The sequence below is a fragment of the Ranitomeya variabilis genome, chromosome 1 (assembly GCF_051348905.1).
Source record: "Ranitomeya variabilis isolate aRanVar5 chromosome 1, aRanVar5.hap1, whole genome shotgun sequence".
Lineage (NCBI taxonomy): Eukaryota > Metazoa > Chordata > Amphibia > Anura > Dendrobatidae > Ranitomeya > Ranitomeya variabilis.
Window position 1 is genome coordinate 620,217,159 of NC_135232.1, and position 14,578 is coordinate 620,231,736.

The following is a 14,578-nucleotide window of genomic DNA, read 5'->3' on the forward strand; positions in this document are numbered from 1 at the left end:
TTTTGAAACCAATTTTTATTTATTCACTCCTTTATAAAATAGAAAACATAACTTTTAAAAACTTGAATATTACTCTGTGATCATCTTATGACGTCATGTTACATACAGACCTTTACGTCATCATGTTCATAAGTTACAGTTGTTACAAGGTCCATCAACTCGTAAGAGAGCTTCCACGACCAGATATGATGTAAGAGTTTGACAGAAGCTGTCATTTGCATCTCCCTCTGGTGTTCATGTGCATACAATTAATGTGTGGTAATGTACAGTGGGTACAGAAAGTATTCATACTCCTTTACATTTTTCACTCTTTGTTTCATTGCAGCCATTTGGTAAATTCAAAAAAGTTAATTTTTTTTCTCATTAATGTCCACTCTGCACCCCATCTTGACTGAAACAAACAGAAATGTAGTAATTTTTGCAAATTAATTAAAAAAGTAAAACTGAAATATCACATGGTCATAAGTTTTCAGACCCTTTGCACAGTATTGAGTAGAAGCATCGTTTTGAGCTGGCACAGCCCTGAGTCTTCTTGGGAATGATGCAACAAGTTTTTCACACCTGGATTTGGGGATCCTCTGCCATTCTTCCTTGCAGATCTTCTCCAGTTCCGTCACGTTGGATGGTGAACGTTGGAGGACAGCCATTTTCAGATCTCTCCAGAGATGCTCAATTGGGTTTAGGTCAGGGCTATGACTGGGCCAGTCAAGAATGGTCACAGACCTGTTCTGAAGCAACTCCTTTGTTATTTTAGCTGTGTGCTTAGGGTCATTGTCTTGTTGGAAGGTGAACATTCAGCCAAGTGTGAGGTCCAGAGCACTTTGGAAGAGGTTTTCATCCAGGATATCTCTGTACTTGGCCGCATTCGTGTTTCCTTCAATGACAATCAGTCGTCCTGTCCCTGCAGCTGAAAAACACCTCCATAGCATAATGCTGCCACTACCATGCTTCACTGTTGAGATTGTATTGGGCAGGGGATGAGCAGTGCCTGGTTTTCTCCACACATACCGCTTAGAATTATCACTAAAAAGGTCTATCTTTGTCTCATCAGACCAGGGAATCTGATTTCTCATAATCTGGGAGTCCTTCACGTGTTTTTTTAGCAAACTCTATACAGGCTTTCATATGTCTTGCACTGAGGAGAGGCTTCCGTTGGGCCACTCTGCCATAAAGGCCTGACTGGTGGAGGGCTGCAGTGACAGTTGACTTTGTGGAACTTTCTCCCATCTCCCTACTGCATCTCTGGATCGCAGTGATCTTGGGGTTCTTCTTTTCCTCTCTCACCAAGGCTCTTCTCCCCCGATTGCTCAGTTTGGCTGGACGGCGAGGTCTAGGAAGACTGTGATGTATATGTCCCCAGCACCTTCTGTGATATATAGTGTCTCCTGAGATGTATATGCCCTGGCCTCTTGTATGATATATGTGCCTCTGTTTCCTGTGCTGTATATGTCCCCAGCACCTCCTTTGATGTATATGTCCCCAGCACCTCCTGTGATGTATGTCCCCAGCACCTTCTGTGATGCATATGTCCCCAGCACCTTCTGTGATGTATATGTCGTGAGCACCTTCTGTGATGTATATGTCCCCAGCACTCTATGTGATGTATATGTCTGCAGCACTTTCTGTGATTTATATGTCCGCAGCATTTTCTGTGATGTATATGTCCCCAGCACCTCCTGTGATGTATATGTCCCCAGCACTTTCTGTGATCTATACCCCAGTGTCTCCTGTGATGTATGTGCCATGACCCCTCCTGTGATGTATATGTCTCCAGCACCTCTTGTGATGTGTACGTCGCCAGCACCTTCTGTAATGCATATGTCCCCAGCACTCTCTGTGATGTATATATCTACAGCACTTTCTGTGATGTATACGTCCCCAGCATCTCCTGTGATGTATGTGTCCCCATTACTTTCTGTGATCTATATGATACCCCAGTGTCTCCTGTGATGTATGTGCCCTGACCACTCCTGTGATGTATATGTCCTCAGCACCTCCTTTGATGTGTCACCAGCACCTCCTGTGATGCATATGTCCCCAGTACTCTCTTTGATGTATATGTCTGCAGCACTTTCTGTGATACATATGTCCCCAGCACTCTCTTTGATGTATATGTCTGCAGCACTTTCTGTGATGTATATGTCCCCAGCACCTCCTGTGATATATATGTCCCCAGCACTTTCTGTGATATACATGCACCAGTGTCTCCTGTGATGTATGTGCCCTGACCCCTCCTGTGATGTATATGTCTCCAGCACCTCCTGTGATGTGTATGTCCCCAGCACCTCCTGTGATGTATATGTCCCATCACCTCCTGTGATGTATATGTCCCCAGCACCTCCTGCAATGTATGTTACCAGCACCTCCTGTGATGCATATATCGCCAGCACCTTCTGTGATGTATATGTCACCAGCACCTCCTGTGATGTATATGTCCCCAGCACCTCCTGTAATGCATGTTACCAGCACCTCCTGTGATGCATATGTCACCAGCACCTTCTGTGATGTATGTCACCAGCACTTTCTGTGATGTATATGCCCCAGTGTCTCCTGTGAAGTATGTGCCCTACCCCTCCTGTGATGTATTTGTCACTAGTGTTTCCTGTGATGTATATCTCCCCAGCATCTCCTGTGACGTATATGTCTCCAGCACCTTCTGAGATGTGTATGCCCCAGTGTCTCCTGTGATGTATGTGCCCTGACCCCTCCTGTGATATGCACTCCCTGACAGAAGTTATGTTGCTTATCCATATTATGTAAAGAAAAGCTTATAACCTGATGTTAAATTCATCCATTGGTTGTATAAATTATTCTTTTGAAAGCTGAAACCCTCCAAAATGTGGTTTAGGTTAAGAAAATAAATTGGCATCAATGCAGAAATATTGATCAGTTAATGGACACAGAATGGTCAGAATTTGGCAAGACAAAAGTTTTGTCGCCCACAGAAAGTAATGTGATATTCAAACAAATAATTAACTTAAAATACAAATATATGTTGCATAACATTGATGAATGAAGTTGTGGTGCTATTAGAGTCATATTTAATATTTTGTGTGACTTCTATGAGCTTGAAGGACTGCATCCATGCGGTTCAACAATGATTCATACAATTTATTAATGAAGTCATCAGGAATAGCAAAGAATGCAGTCTTACATGCCTCCCAGAGTTCATCTAGATTCTTCGTTTTTTTTCTAAGCTTCCTCTTTCATCCTACCCCAAACATGCTCAATGATGTTCATGTCTGGTGACTGGGCTGGCCAGTCCTTGAACACCTTGATCTTTTTTGCCTGGAGGAACTTCGTTGTAGAGATGGATGTATGAGATGGAGCACCATCCTGCTGCAGAATGTGACCCCTTCTATGATTTGGAATATAAGAGGTAGCTAATACTTCTTGATATTTTAGGCTATTGACATTGCCTTCTACCTTGCAAATGTTTTGCACACCCCCATACTGAATGTAACCCCAGACCATGATCTTTCCACCACCAAATTTAACTGTTTTCGGATGTATTTTGGATCCATACGGGCTCCAGTCGGTCTCCTGCAGTATTTGCGGTGGCTGTGGTGTAATTCTACTGAAGATTCATCAGAGAAATCCACCTTCTGACACTTTTCCAGCATCCCTCTGTTTAGCAGGCTGTGGGAATTTGCAAATGCCACATGGTTTTTATTTGCCTTTTGTTTAGTGCTGGCTTCTGGGCACGGATTTGACCATGGAGGCCATTTCGAGACAGAATCCTACAAACTGTTCTAGTTGACACAGGGACTTGAGGTGACTAGGCCTGCTGGAGCTCTGCTGCAGTGGAAGAGGGGCTTGCTTTGGATTTTTTAACCAACAAACATTTCTCCTGAGCAGTTGTCTTGCGGGGTCTGCTGGACCAGGGCTTGTCAAACACATCTCCAGTCTCTTCAAATCTTTTTTTAATTCTTTGTACTTGACACTGAGACACATTAAAGGTGCCAGCTGTTGTGATTTTGCTTTTTGCTCCCTCTAGTGGTCATTAGTGATTTGACTCTGGAGCGTCTGTCTTTTCCTATATCCTCACCTGGGCCGTTAGTTCAGGGGCGTTGCTATATAAGCTCCCTGGACCTTCAGTTCAATGCCTGGCATTGTTGAAATCAGAGCTAATCTGTTGTGCTCTTGTCTTCTGATCCTGGTTCCTGTTTTTCAAGCTAAGTCTGCTTCTTTGCTTTTTGCTTTTGTTTTGTTTGGTATTTTTGTCCAGCTTGTTCCTATCTGTATCCTGACCTTTGCTGGAAGCTCTAGGGTGCTGGTGTTCTCCCCCCGGACCGTTAGACGGTTCGGGGGTTCTTGAATCTCCAGCGTGGATTTTTATAGGGTTTTTGTTGACCAGATAAGTTATCTTGCTATATTCTGCTATTAGTAAGCTGGCCTCTCTTTGCTGAACCTGGTTCATTTCTGTGTTTGTCATTTCCTCTTACCTCACCGTTATTATTTGTGGGGGGCTTGTATCTTGCTTTGGGGTCCCTTTCTCTGGAGGCAAGAGAGGTCTTTGTTTTCTTCTCCTAGGGGTAGTTAGATTCTCCGGCTGGCGCGAGTCATCTAGCGATCACCGTAGGCATGATCCCCGGCTACTTCTAGTGTTGGCGTTAGGAGTAGCTATTTGGTCAACCCAGTTACCACAGCCCTATGAGCTGGATTTTTGTATCTTGCAGACTTACACGTTCCTCTGAGACCCTGTCCACTGGGGTCATAACAGTATGCCAGGCCAGTATTAAATGTTTAATGCATTGCAGAAGTGGGATTATAAGAAAGAAAATTTTGAGTTTTTTTTTTCCCTCTCTCATTTTTTTTTTTCTTTTCCCCTTTACCTCAGAGTGGCTTAAGCTTGCTGCAGACATGAATGTCCAGACCTTGATTACAAGTGTGGACCAGCTTGCCGCTCGTGTGCAGGGTATACAAGATTATGTTACCAGAAATCCTAGGTCTGAACCCAAGATTCCGATTCCTGAACTGTTTTCAGGAGACCGATTTAAGTTTAGGAATTTCAGGAATAATTGTAAATTATTTTTGTCCCTGAAACCTTGTTCGTCTGGAGACTCTGCTCAACAAGTAAAAATTGTTATTTCATTCTTACGGGGTGACCCTCAGGATTGGGCTTTTTCGTTGGTGCCAGGAGATCCGGCATTGGCTGATATTGATGCGTTTTTTCTGGCGCTCGGTTTACTTTATGAGGAACCCAATCTTGAGATTCAGGCAGAGAAAGCCTTGCTGGCTATGTCTCAGGGCCAGGACGAGGCTGAGGTGTATTGCCAAAAATTTCGGAAATGGTCCGTGCTGACACATTGGAACGAGTGTGCACTGGCCGCTAATTTTAGAAATTGCCTTTCTGAGGCCATTAAGAATGTTATGGTGGGTTTTCCCATTCCCACAGGTCTGAATGATACCATGTCCCTGGCTATTCAAATTGACCGGCGGTTGCGGGAGCGCAAAACCGCAAATTCCCTCATGTTGTTGTCTGAACAGACACCTGATGTGATGCAATGTGATAGAAAAACCGCAAATTCCCTCATGGTGTTGTCTGAACGGACACCTGATTTGATGCAATGTGATAGAATCCTGACTAGAAATGAGAGGAAAATTCATAGACGCTGGAATGGCTTGTGCTACTACTGTGGTGATTCTACACATGTTATCTCAGCATGCTCTAAACATATATCTAAGGTTGTTAGTCCTGTCACCGTTGGTAATTTGCATCCTAAGTTTATTCTGTCTGTAACTTTGATTTGCTCACTGTCATCTTATCCTGTCATGGCGTTTGTAGATTCAGGTGCTGCCCTGAGTCTTATGGATCTCTCATTTGCTAAGCGCTGTGGTTTTATTCTTGAACCATTAGAAAATCCTATCCCTCTTAGGGGTATTGATGCTACGCCATTGGCAGAAAATAAGCCGCAGTATTGGACACAGGTTACCATGTGCATGACTCCTGAACACCGCGAGGTGATACGTTTTCTCGTTCTACATAAAATGCATGATTTGGTTGTTTTGGGGCTGCCATGGTTACAGACCCATAATCCAGTCCTTGACTGGAAGGCTATGTCAGTGTCTAGTTGGGGCTGTCGTGGTATTCATGAGGATTCCCTGCCTGTGTCTATTGCTTCTTCTATGCCTTCGGAAGTTCCGGAGTACTTGTCTGATTATCAGGATGTCTTTAGCGAGTCCAGGTCCAGTGCATTGCCTCCTCATAGGGAATGTGACTGTGCAATAGATTTGATTACAGGCAGTAAATTTCCTAAGGGAAGACTGTTTAATCTGTCGATACCTGAACATACCGCTATGCGTTCATATATCAAGGAGTCTCTGGAGAAAGGACACATCCGTCCGTCTTCTTCCCCTCTTGGTGCGGGATTCTTTTTTGTGGCTAAAAAGGACGGATCTTTGAGGCCTTGTATTGACTATCGGCTTTTAAATAAGATCACTGTCAAATTTCAGTATCCTTTGCCGCTGTTGTCTGACTTGTTTGCCCGGATTAAAGGTGCCAAGTGGTTTACCAAGATAGACCTTCGTGGTGCGTACAACCTTGTGCGCATTAAGCAAGGGGATGAATGGAAAACCGCATTCAATACGCCCGAAGGTCATTTTGAGTACTTGGTGATGCCTTTTGGGCTCTCTAATGCCCCTTCAGTTTTTCAGTCCTTTATGCATGACATTTTCCGGAACTATCTGGATAAATTTCTGATCGTTTATCTGGATGATATTCTGGTTTTTTCTGATAATTGGGACTCGCATGTGGAGCAGGTCAGGATGGTCTTTAAAATTTTGCGTGAAAATTCTTTGTTTGTCAAGGGCTCAAAGTGTCGTTTTGGTGTACAGAAGGTTCCCTTTTTGGGGTTCATTTTTTCCCCTTCTGCTGTGGAGATGGACCCAGTCAAGGTCCGAGCTATTCTTGATTGGACTCAGCCCTCGTCAGTTAAGAGTCTTCAGAAGTTCTTGGGTTTCGCTAACTTCTACCGTTGTTTTATCGCTAACTTTTCTAGCATTGTGAAACCTTTGACGGATATGACCAAGAAGGGCTCCGATGTGGTTAATTGGGCTCCTGCTGCCGTGGAGGCTTTCCAGGAGTTGAAACGTCGGTTTACTTCGGCGCCTGTTTTGTGCCAGCCTGATGTCTCGCTTCCCTTTCAAGTTGAGGTGGATGCTTCAGAGATTGGAGCAGGGGCCATTTTGTCGCAGAGAGGCCCTGGTTGCTCTGTTATGAGACCTTGCGCCTTTTTCTCTAGGAAGTTTTCGCCTGCGGAGCGAAATTATGATGTGGGCAATCGGGAGTTGTTGGCCATGAAATGGGCATTTGAGGAGTGGCGTCATTGGCTCGAGGGTGCTAAGCATCGTGTGGTGGTCTTGACTGACAGGCCCGCTGGTCATTGTTTTTCTCCCGTTTTGACTTTGTTGTCTCGTATTTACCAGGTTCAAAGAATGTGAAGGCCGATGCTCTTTCCAGGAGCTTTGTGCCTGATGCTCCTGGAGTCGCTGAACCTGTTGGTATTCTTAAGGATGGTATTATCTTGTCAGCTATTTCTCCTGATCTGCGACGTGTGTTGCAGAGATTTCAGGCTGATAGGCCTGATTCTTGTCCACCTGACAGACTGTTTGTGCCTGATAAGTGGACCAGCAGAGTCATTTCCGAGGTTCATTCCTCGGTGTTGGCAGGTCACCCAGGAATTTTTGGCACCAGAGATCTGGTGGCCAGATCCTTTTGGTGGCCTTCCTTGTCTAGGGATGTGCGGTCATTTGTACAGTCCTGTGGGACTTGTGCTCGAGCTAAGCCTTGCTGTTCTCGTGCCAGTGGGTTGCTCTTGCCCTTGCCTGTTCCTAAGAGACCTTGGACACATATCTCCATGGATTTTCATTTCTGATCTTCCGGTGTCTCAGGGCATGTCTGTTATCTGGGTGATATGTGATCGCTTCTCCAAGATGGTCCATTTGGTTCCTTTGCCTAAACTGCCTTCCTCTTCCGATCTGGTTCCTGTGTTTTTCCAGAACGTGGTTCGTTTGCACGGCATCCCTGAGAATATTGTGTCAGACAGAGGATCCCAGTTCGTTTCCAGATTCTGGCGATCCTTTTGTAGTAGGATGGGCATTGACTTGTCGTTTTCGTCTGCTTTCCATCCTCAGACTAATGGACAGACGGAGCGAACTAATCAGACTTTGGAGGCTTATTTGAGGTGTTTTGTCTCTGCTGATCAGGACGATTGGGTGACCTTCTTGCCGTTAGCTGAGTTTGCCCTTAATAATCGGGCTAGTTCTGCCACCTTGGTTTCGCCGTTTTTCTGCAACTCTGGTTTCCACCCTCGTTTTTCTTCGGGTCATGTGGAACCTTCTGACTGCCCTGGGGTGGATTCTGTGGTGGATAGGTTGCAGCGGATCTGGAATCTTGTGGTGGACAACTTGAAGTTGTCACAGGAGAGGGCTCAGCGCTTTGCCAACCGCCGCCGCGGTGTGGGTCCCCGACTACGTGTTGGGGATTTGGTGTGGCTTTCTTCCCGCTTTGTTCCTATGAAGGTTTCCTCTCCCAAATTTAAACCTCGTTTTATTGGTCCTTACAAGATATTGGAAATTCTTAATCCTGTATCCTTTCGCCTGGATCTACCTGTGTCGTTTGCTATCCACGTGTTTCATAGGTCCTTGTTGCGGCGGTACGTTGTGCCTGTGGTTCCTTCTGCTGAGCCTCCTGCTCCGGTGTTGGTTGAGGGCGAGTTGGAGTACGTGGTGGAGAAGATCTTGGATTCTCGTCTCTCCAGGCGGAGGCTTCAGTACCTGGTCAAGTGGAAGGGCTATGGTCAGGAAGATAATTCCTGGGTGGTCGCCTCTGATGTTCATGCGGCCGATTTAGTTCGTGCCTTTCATGCCGCTCATCCTGATCGCCCTGGTGGTCGTGGTGAGGGTTCGGTGACCCCTCACTAAGGGGGGGTACTGTTGTGATTTTGCTTTTTGCTCCCTCTAGTGGTCATTAGTGATTTGACTCTGGAGCGTCTGTCTTTTCCTATATCCTCACCTGGGCCGTTAGTTCAGGGGCGTTGCTATATAAGCTCCCTGGACCTTCAGTTCAATGCCTGGCATCGTTGAAATCAGAGCTAATCTGTTGTGCTCTTGTCTTCTGATCCTGGTTCCTGTTTTTCAAGCTAAGTCTGCTTCTTTGCTTTTTGCTTTTGTTTTGTTTGGTATTTTTGTCCAGCTTGTTCCTATCTGTATCCTGACCTTTGCTGGAAGCTCTAGGGGGCTGGTGTTCTCCCCCCGGACCGTTAGACGGTTCGGGGGTTCTTGAATCTCCAGCGTGGATTTTTATAGGGTTTTTGTTGACCAGATAAGTTATCTTGCTATATTCTGCTATTAGTAAGCTGGCCTCTCTTTGCTGAACCTGGTTCATTTCTGTGTTTGTCATTTCCTCTTACCTCACCGTTATTATTTGTGGGGGGCTTGTATCTTGCTTTGGGGTCCCTTTCTCTGGAGGCAAGAGAGGTCTTTGTTTTCTTCTCCTAGGGGTAGTTAGATTCTCCGGCTGGCGCGAGTCATCTAGCGATCACCGTAGGCATGATCCCCGGCTACTTCTAGTGTTGGCGTTAGGAGTAGCTATTTGGTCAACCCAGTTACCACAGCCCTATGAGCTGGATTTTTGTATCTTGCAGACTTACACGTTCCTCTGAGACCCTGTCCACTGGGGTCATAACAGCCAGCCACCTCTGCAGTGGATCTGGTCTTTCAGCCTCTTGATAATCCAGGCTTGGTCGCACAGTGGATTTTTGGCATGTTGTCAGAGCTCAAGTTGCAGGACTGGGATGCTGGGTTTCTTTTTATGCACACACACTAATTAACTGATCATTTACCGAGCACAGGTGAGGATGTAAACTAGGATTGGGTGCATTATATGACCAGGCGACAAAACTTTTGTCTTGCCAAAATCTGACCATTCTGTGTCCATTAACTGATCAATATTTCTGCATTGATGCAAATTTATTTTCTTAACCTAAACCACATTTTTGAGGGTTTCAGCTTTCAAAAGAATAATTTATACAACCAATGGATGAATTTAAAGTCAGGTTATAAGCTTTTATTTACATAACATGGAAAAGCGACATAACTTCTGTCAGGGAGTGTATATGCCTTTAGTGTTTCCTGTGGTGTATATGTCCCCAGCACCTTCTGTGATATATGTGCCTCAGCATCTCCTGTGATGCCTGTGCCCCAATATCTTCTGTGATGTATGTGCCCTAGAATCAACATCATCAATACCACCTAAAATCGTACATGACACCAAAGAGAAACAGCTCCAGCCATCATATTAGGGGTGAGTTAATTACATTTTTGTTCCAATATAGAAGCATAAATTTCAATTTAATAATTTTGTATTGATTGATTATATAAATATCAAAATGGCCCTTGGCAAAGAAAAGGTTCCCCACCCCTGAGTTAGAGGAATATTTTGACATGTTTCAATGTTTAGACTTCAGTGGTAGTGCCTGTCTGCAACATCTGTGATTCCTAAGTAGCCTTCTTGCATATCTAAGCAACGTCCTGTATTGGATCCCCTGTATGGTGGCTGCAAGCAATCAAGATGTTATCATGTAACGCTATAGCTGGGGTTGGGCAAATGTATGAAAAATTGTCCTAGCTTCATTTAGAAAACGTGGACAATCTTATTCATATTGTCATCTGTGTGTCATCCGTATGTCCTTTCTATATGTCCATGTGACATCCGTGTTCGTTCATCAACATTTTAAAAGCTACATGACTAGATAAGTAAAATAGTCTAGATTATTAATGGCAATGAATCTGTAAAAATCAGATGCTATTGAGATGATCTAAATGGGATCTAATTTATTTTGCTCACCCATAGATCCTGATTCATGCATTTTTCACTATGGTCTTGATGAAAGGGTGGGGTAGAATGTGAAGCCCCTCATTCATCATCAGGTGCATGCCTCTTAATGAATCAGGCAAGGTGTACAGTGGTTTGGTCTTCCATATTCAGATTGCCAAATGTCTTACTCTAGTCAAGCAAAGCAGTAAGATTTGTGGCATATGGAATGTCAAATTCATGATGAGCGGGGGTTGGCATGTCCCGTCGTCTCACCTCAGTAACACTCCAGCTATTCCCACTTTGTCAGAACTGGTAAAAAATGAAGAAATGGAACTGTAAACTTGAATGGACTATTTTTTTTTTCATTTTCCACTTGGTCTGTGTGAAAAAACTGTCAACTTTAAAACCCTACAAAATATCATTGCTCAGTGTTCTGCCCTTGTTTTATGAAGGGAAGCATGGGATTTGGAGCTCTGTATCATTTGTAAGATACTGGGGCGGGACAGTAGTTATGGCCATACATTCTGACATCTCTGCACCTTGGCCTCCTGATGCATGGAGACACTGTCCATTTATTTCCTTACCTGTGTCCTCATTATCTGCGCCATCAGGGTCACCCCTGCTTCGTCGCTGGCTGCCATCATTTGGAGTAACAAGGATAGAGACACAGTTTGGTTTAACTTTCAAACAAACGACTTTACTTTTTCTCAGCACAATTATAGTCCTTACAGCATCATCAGTGGAATAAATGTAACATGTCTTTCTCTTTCTCCCTGTTCTCCTTCTTCTCACACTGCACATACCCGGGACGGCCTGCATCACACATTTCCCCTAGGTCCTCCCAATCCAGCTCCACAATGGTTAGTACCTCCATGAACTGTTTTGTCCCAGCCAAGGAAGTACGGTTACTGTATCCATAGCTAACTGGTGTTTAGTGAGTGATCTACTCTCTGGTACTGCACTTCGTCAGAACTCAGCTCGCTCTAGCCCTGGGTTCACTATGCCTGGGGATCCACTTTGCGATCACTTCACTCCGGTGCTAAGGTTATCCACCCAGGCTATGAGCTGCAACATGCTAGAACTGTTGTGTATCCGCTTTTTGGGCTCCCCTGGTGGTTGCTGGTGGTATTGGTGACTTGTTTGCACTTTGCTGCTTCTGTTCACCTGCTTCCATCAGCGTTTGGGAGTTTCCTATTTAGCCTTGCTCTCCAGCCATTTCCTTGCCGGTCATCATTGTAACCAGAGCCTTCGGTTGCATGTTCCTGCTACTAGTCTGCTGATCAGCTAAGTGGACTTTGTTCTTTTGTTTTGTATCTTTTGTCCAGTTTGCAGTTTTTGTAATTCTCTGTAGCTGGAAGCTCTTGCGGGCTGAAATTGCCACTCCTGTGTCATGAGTTGACACAGGAGTCTTAAAGTAATTTCAGGATGGTTTTTGAAAGGGTTTTCAGTTGACCGTGAAGTCCTCTTTTGTATCTTTCTGCTATCTAGTAAGTGGACCTCTCTTTGCTAAATCTACTTTCATACTGTGTATGTCTTTTCCTCTTAATTCACCGTTATTACATGTGGGGGGCTGCTATCATCTTTTGGGGTATTTCCCTAGAGGTAAGCCAGGTCTGTTTCTTCCTCTACCAGGCGTAGTTAGTCCTCCGGCTGGCGCGTGGCATATAGGAAGCCGTAGGTATGCTCCCTGGCTACTATTAGTTGTGTGGTAGATTTAGCTCACGGTCAACTCGAGTTTCCATCACCCGAGAGCTCGTTCGTTATTTTTATGTTTCTTACGTTCCCTTGCCATTGGGAACCATGACATAGAACTAAATATGTCTGCCAAGCCATCTCTGCTTTAGCCTTGCCTTTTCCACTGTGGTGCTTGCCTCCACTATTCCGGCTCAATGCTTCGGATGCTGGGCTCCTTCTAAAAGAACGTTATGGGTTGGTGAAAATGTCCCAGGGCAATTAAGCCCATGTGGACTGGCTGGGCACTCCGGCCCCTACTGAACTAAATCAGGAAGTTCCCCCTCTCTATCCTGTTACCAACCTCTCCTACATTAACTAGTAACTAACTACATGATGCCCCCATCTAGTGACCAAACTCCATCCCTATTTTTTCCCTATTCAACAGACACAAAGAAGGGGAAAAGAACATTAGCAATATGTATGACATGGTAATACAAAAAGTAGTGTAGCAGTACCAATAAAACATGCATCTGAGGAATGATAATACACATAATAGTGTAGCAGTACCATGATAAATTTATCAACACATGTAACATAATCAGTTCTTAAAGGGGTGGTTCCCTCATCCCCTTACACATTGATGGAGCATTAGGCCAGGGCCACACTTGTGAGTGCAATGCGAGAAACTCGCATGAGTCTCTCGCATGAATACTCGACACTGCCGCCGGCATTTGGGACCAGAGTGTGTGGCTGCATGTATTTCTATGTAGCTGTATGCTCCGCTCCCAAGTGCTGGCAACAGTGCCAGGTATTGATGTGGAGACAAGTGAGAGTTTCTCGCATTGCACTCACAAGTGTGACCCCAGCCTTAATGTGAAACTTTTGAAAGCATTGTCTAGAACAGCAAAAATAATTGCATACACTGGTTGAAAAATGGGCTCTAATCAACTCATTGTACCTTAGTCCACCAGAGGCTAAGTCACAATAAGACTGGTCACAATACCAATAAACCCAATGATAACATCTTGTACTCTATATACAGTAACAGCAGAAATAAAAATAATATTTAGGACACAAAGGAACTTTTTATTACTTCCACTAAGTATGGGAGAAAATTGCTTGCCAGACATTTTGCTATCACAAAACTGCACTTTGTACAGTTCATCTTTTGTCAAATTCACTCTCATCCTTTTTGTAAAGTCACAAATGCTGTACATTGTTAATACGGTTACAGTTAAGACGACACATGACATCTGTTCTATGACATCTCTTCACAATAATAGAAATACAGACAGATGGAGGAGGTTGTATAATTGATGCTGTTGGATTTGGCACCATATTATTCCGAGCAATGTCCCGAGTGACTGTCATCTTCCAGTGACTTTAATGATATGGTGTTATCATGTGTCACTCGTTTTCAATTCAATACATACTGCTCCTTCTGCAAATTCTATCTCGAGAATACTCCAAGACCTGATGCAAGAAACTTTACCAACCCTTAAATTAACACCTTAATGATCTATGATGTACCTTTTTCGAGGGTCACGTACAAGGTATAGAGCAACTACCTGTAACAACAGCGACTGAAACTAGCTCCAATGCTACTATTTAACTGGTTTAAAACTGCTGTCAATCAAAGTGACATTTTAATGGCTGTTTTTTCTGATATGCTCAAGTTGAAGTCCCCTAAAAAAACAAAAAATGTAAGTAAAAATGCTATGTTTTATTCTTTACTCAGTATAATAACTCCTGGGTTGCATCGCTCCACACCTGGCCTTTCGCTTGTTTGCTCCTCACGGCTGAAGAAATTCACTACTTTCCTGGCAATTACATCTTCCTTTCTCTTCGGTGGTCACCTTTACATCAGCCTCCCTCACAGACCTTCTCCACCAGGATGTAAGGAGGAAGACAAGGCTGAAAGTACTTATATTGAGCCGGGTCCGGAACTGCTGAGGCTGCGTCCCTTTTTTCCCTGGGGAAGGCAAAAAGGACGACCGGGGCTGTGATCTGGAAACTGGGGGTGTAGTTATAACTGAAAGCACGGGCAGCATCATGCTGTTTCCCACCTGCTGTGACAGAGGCAAG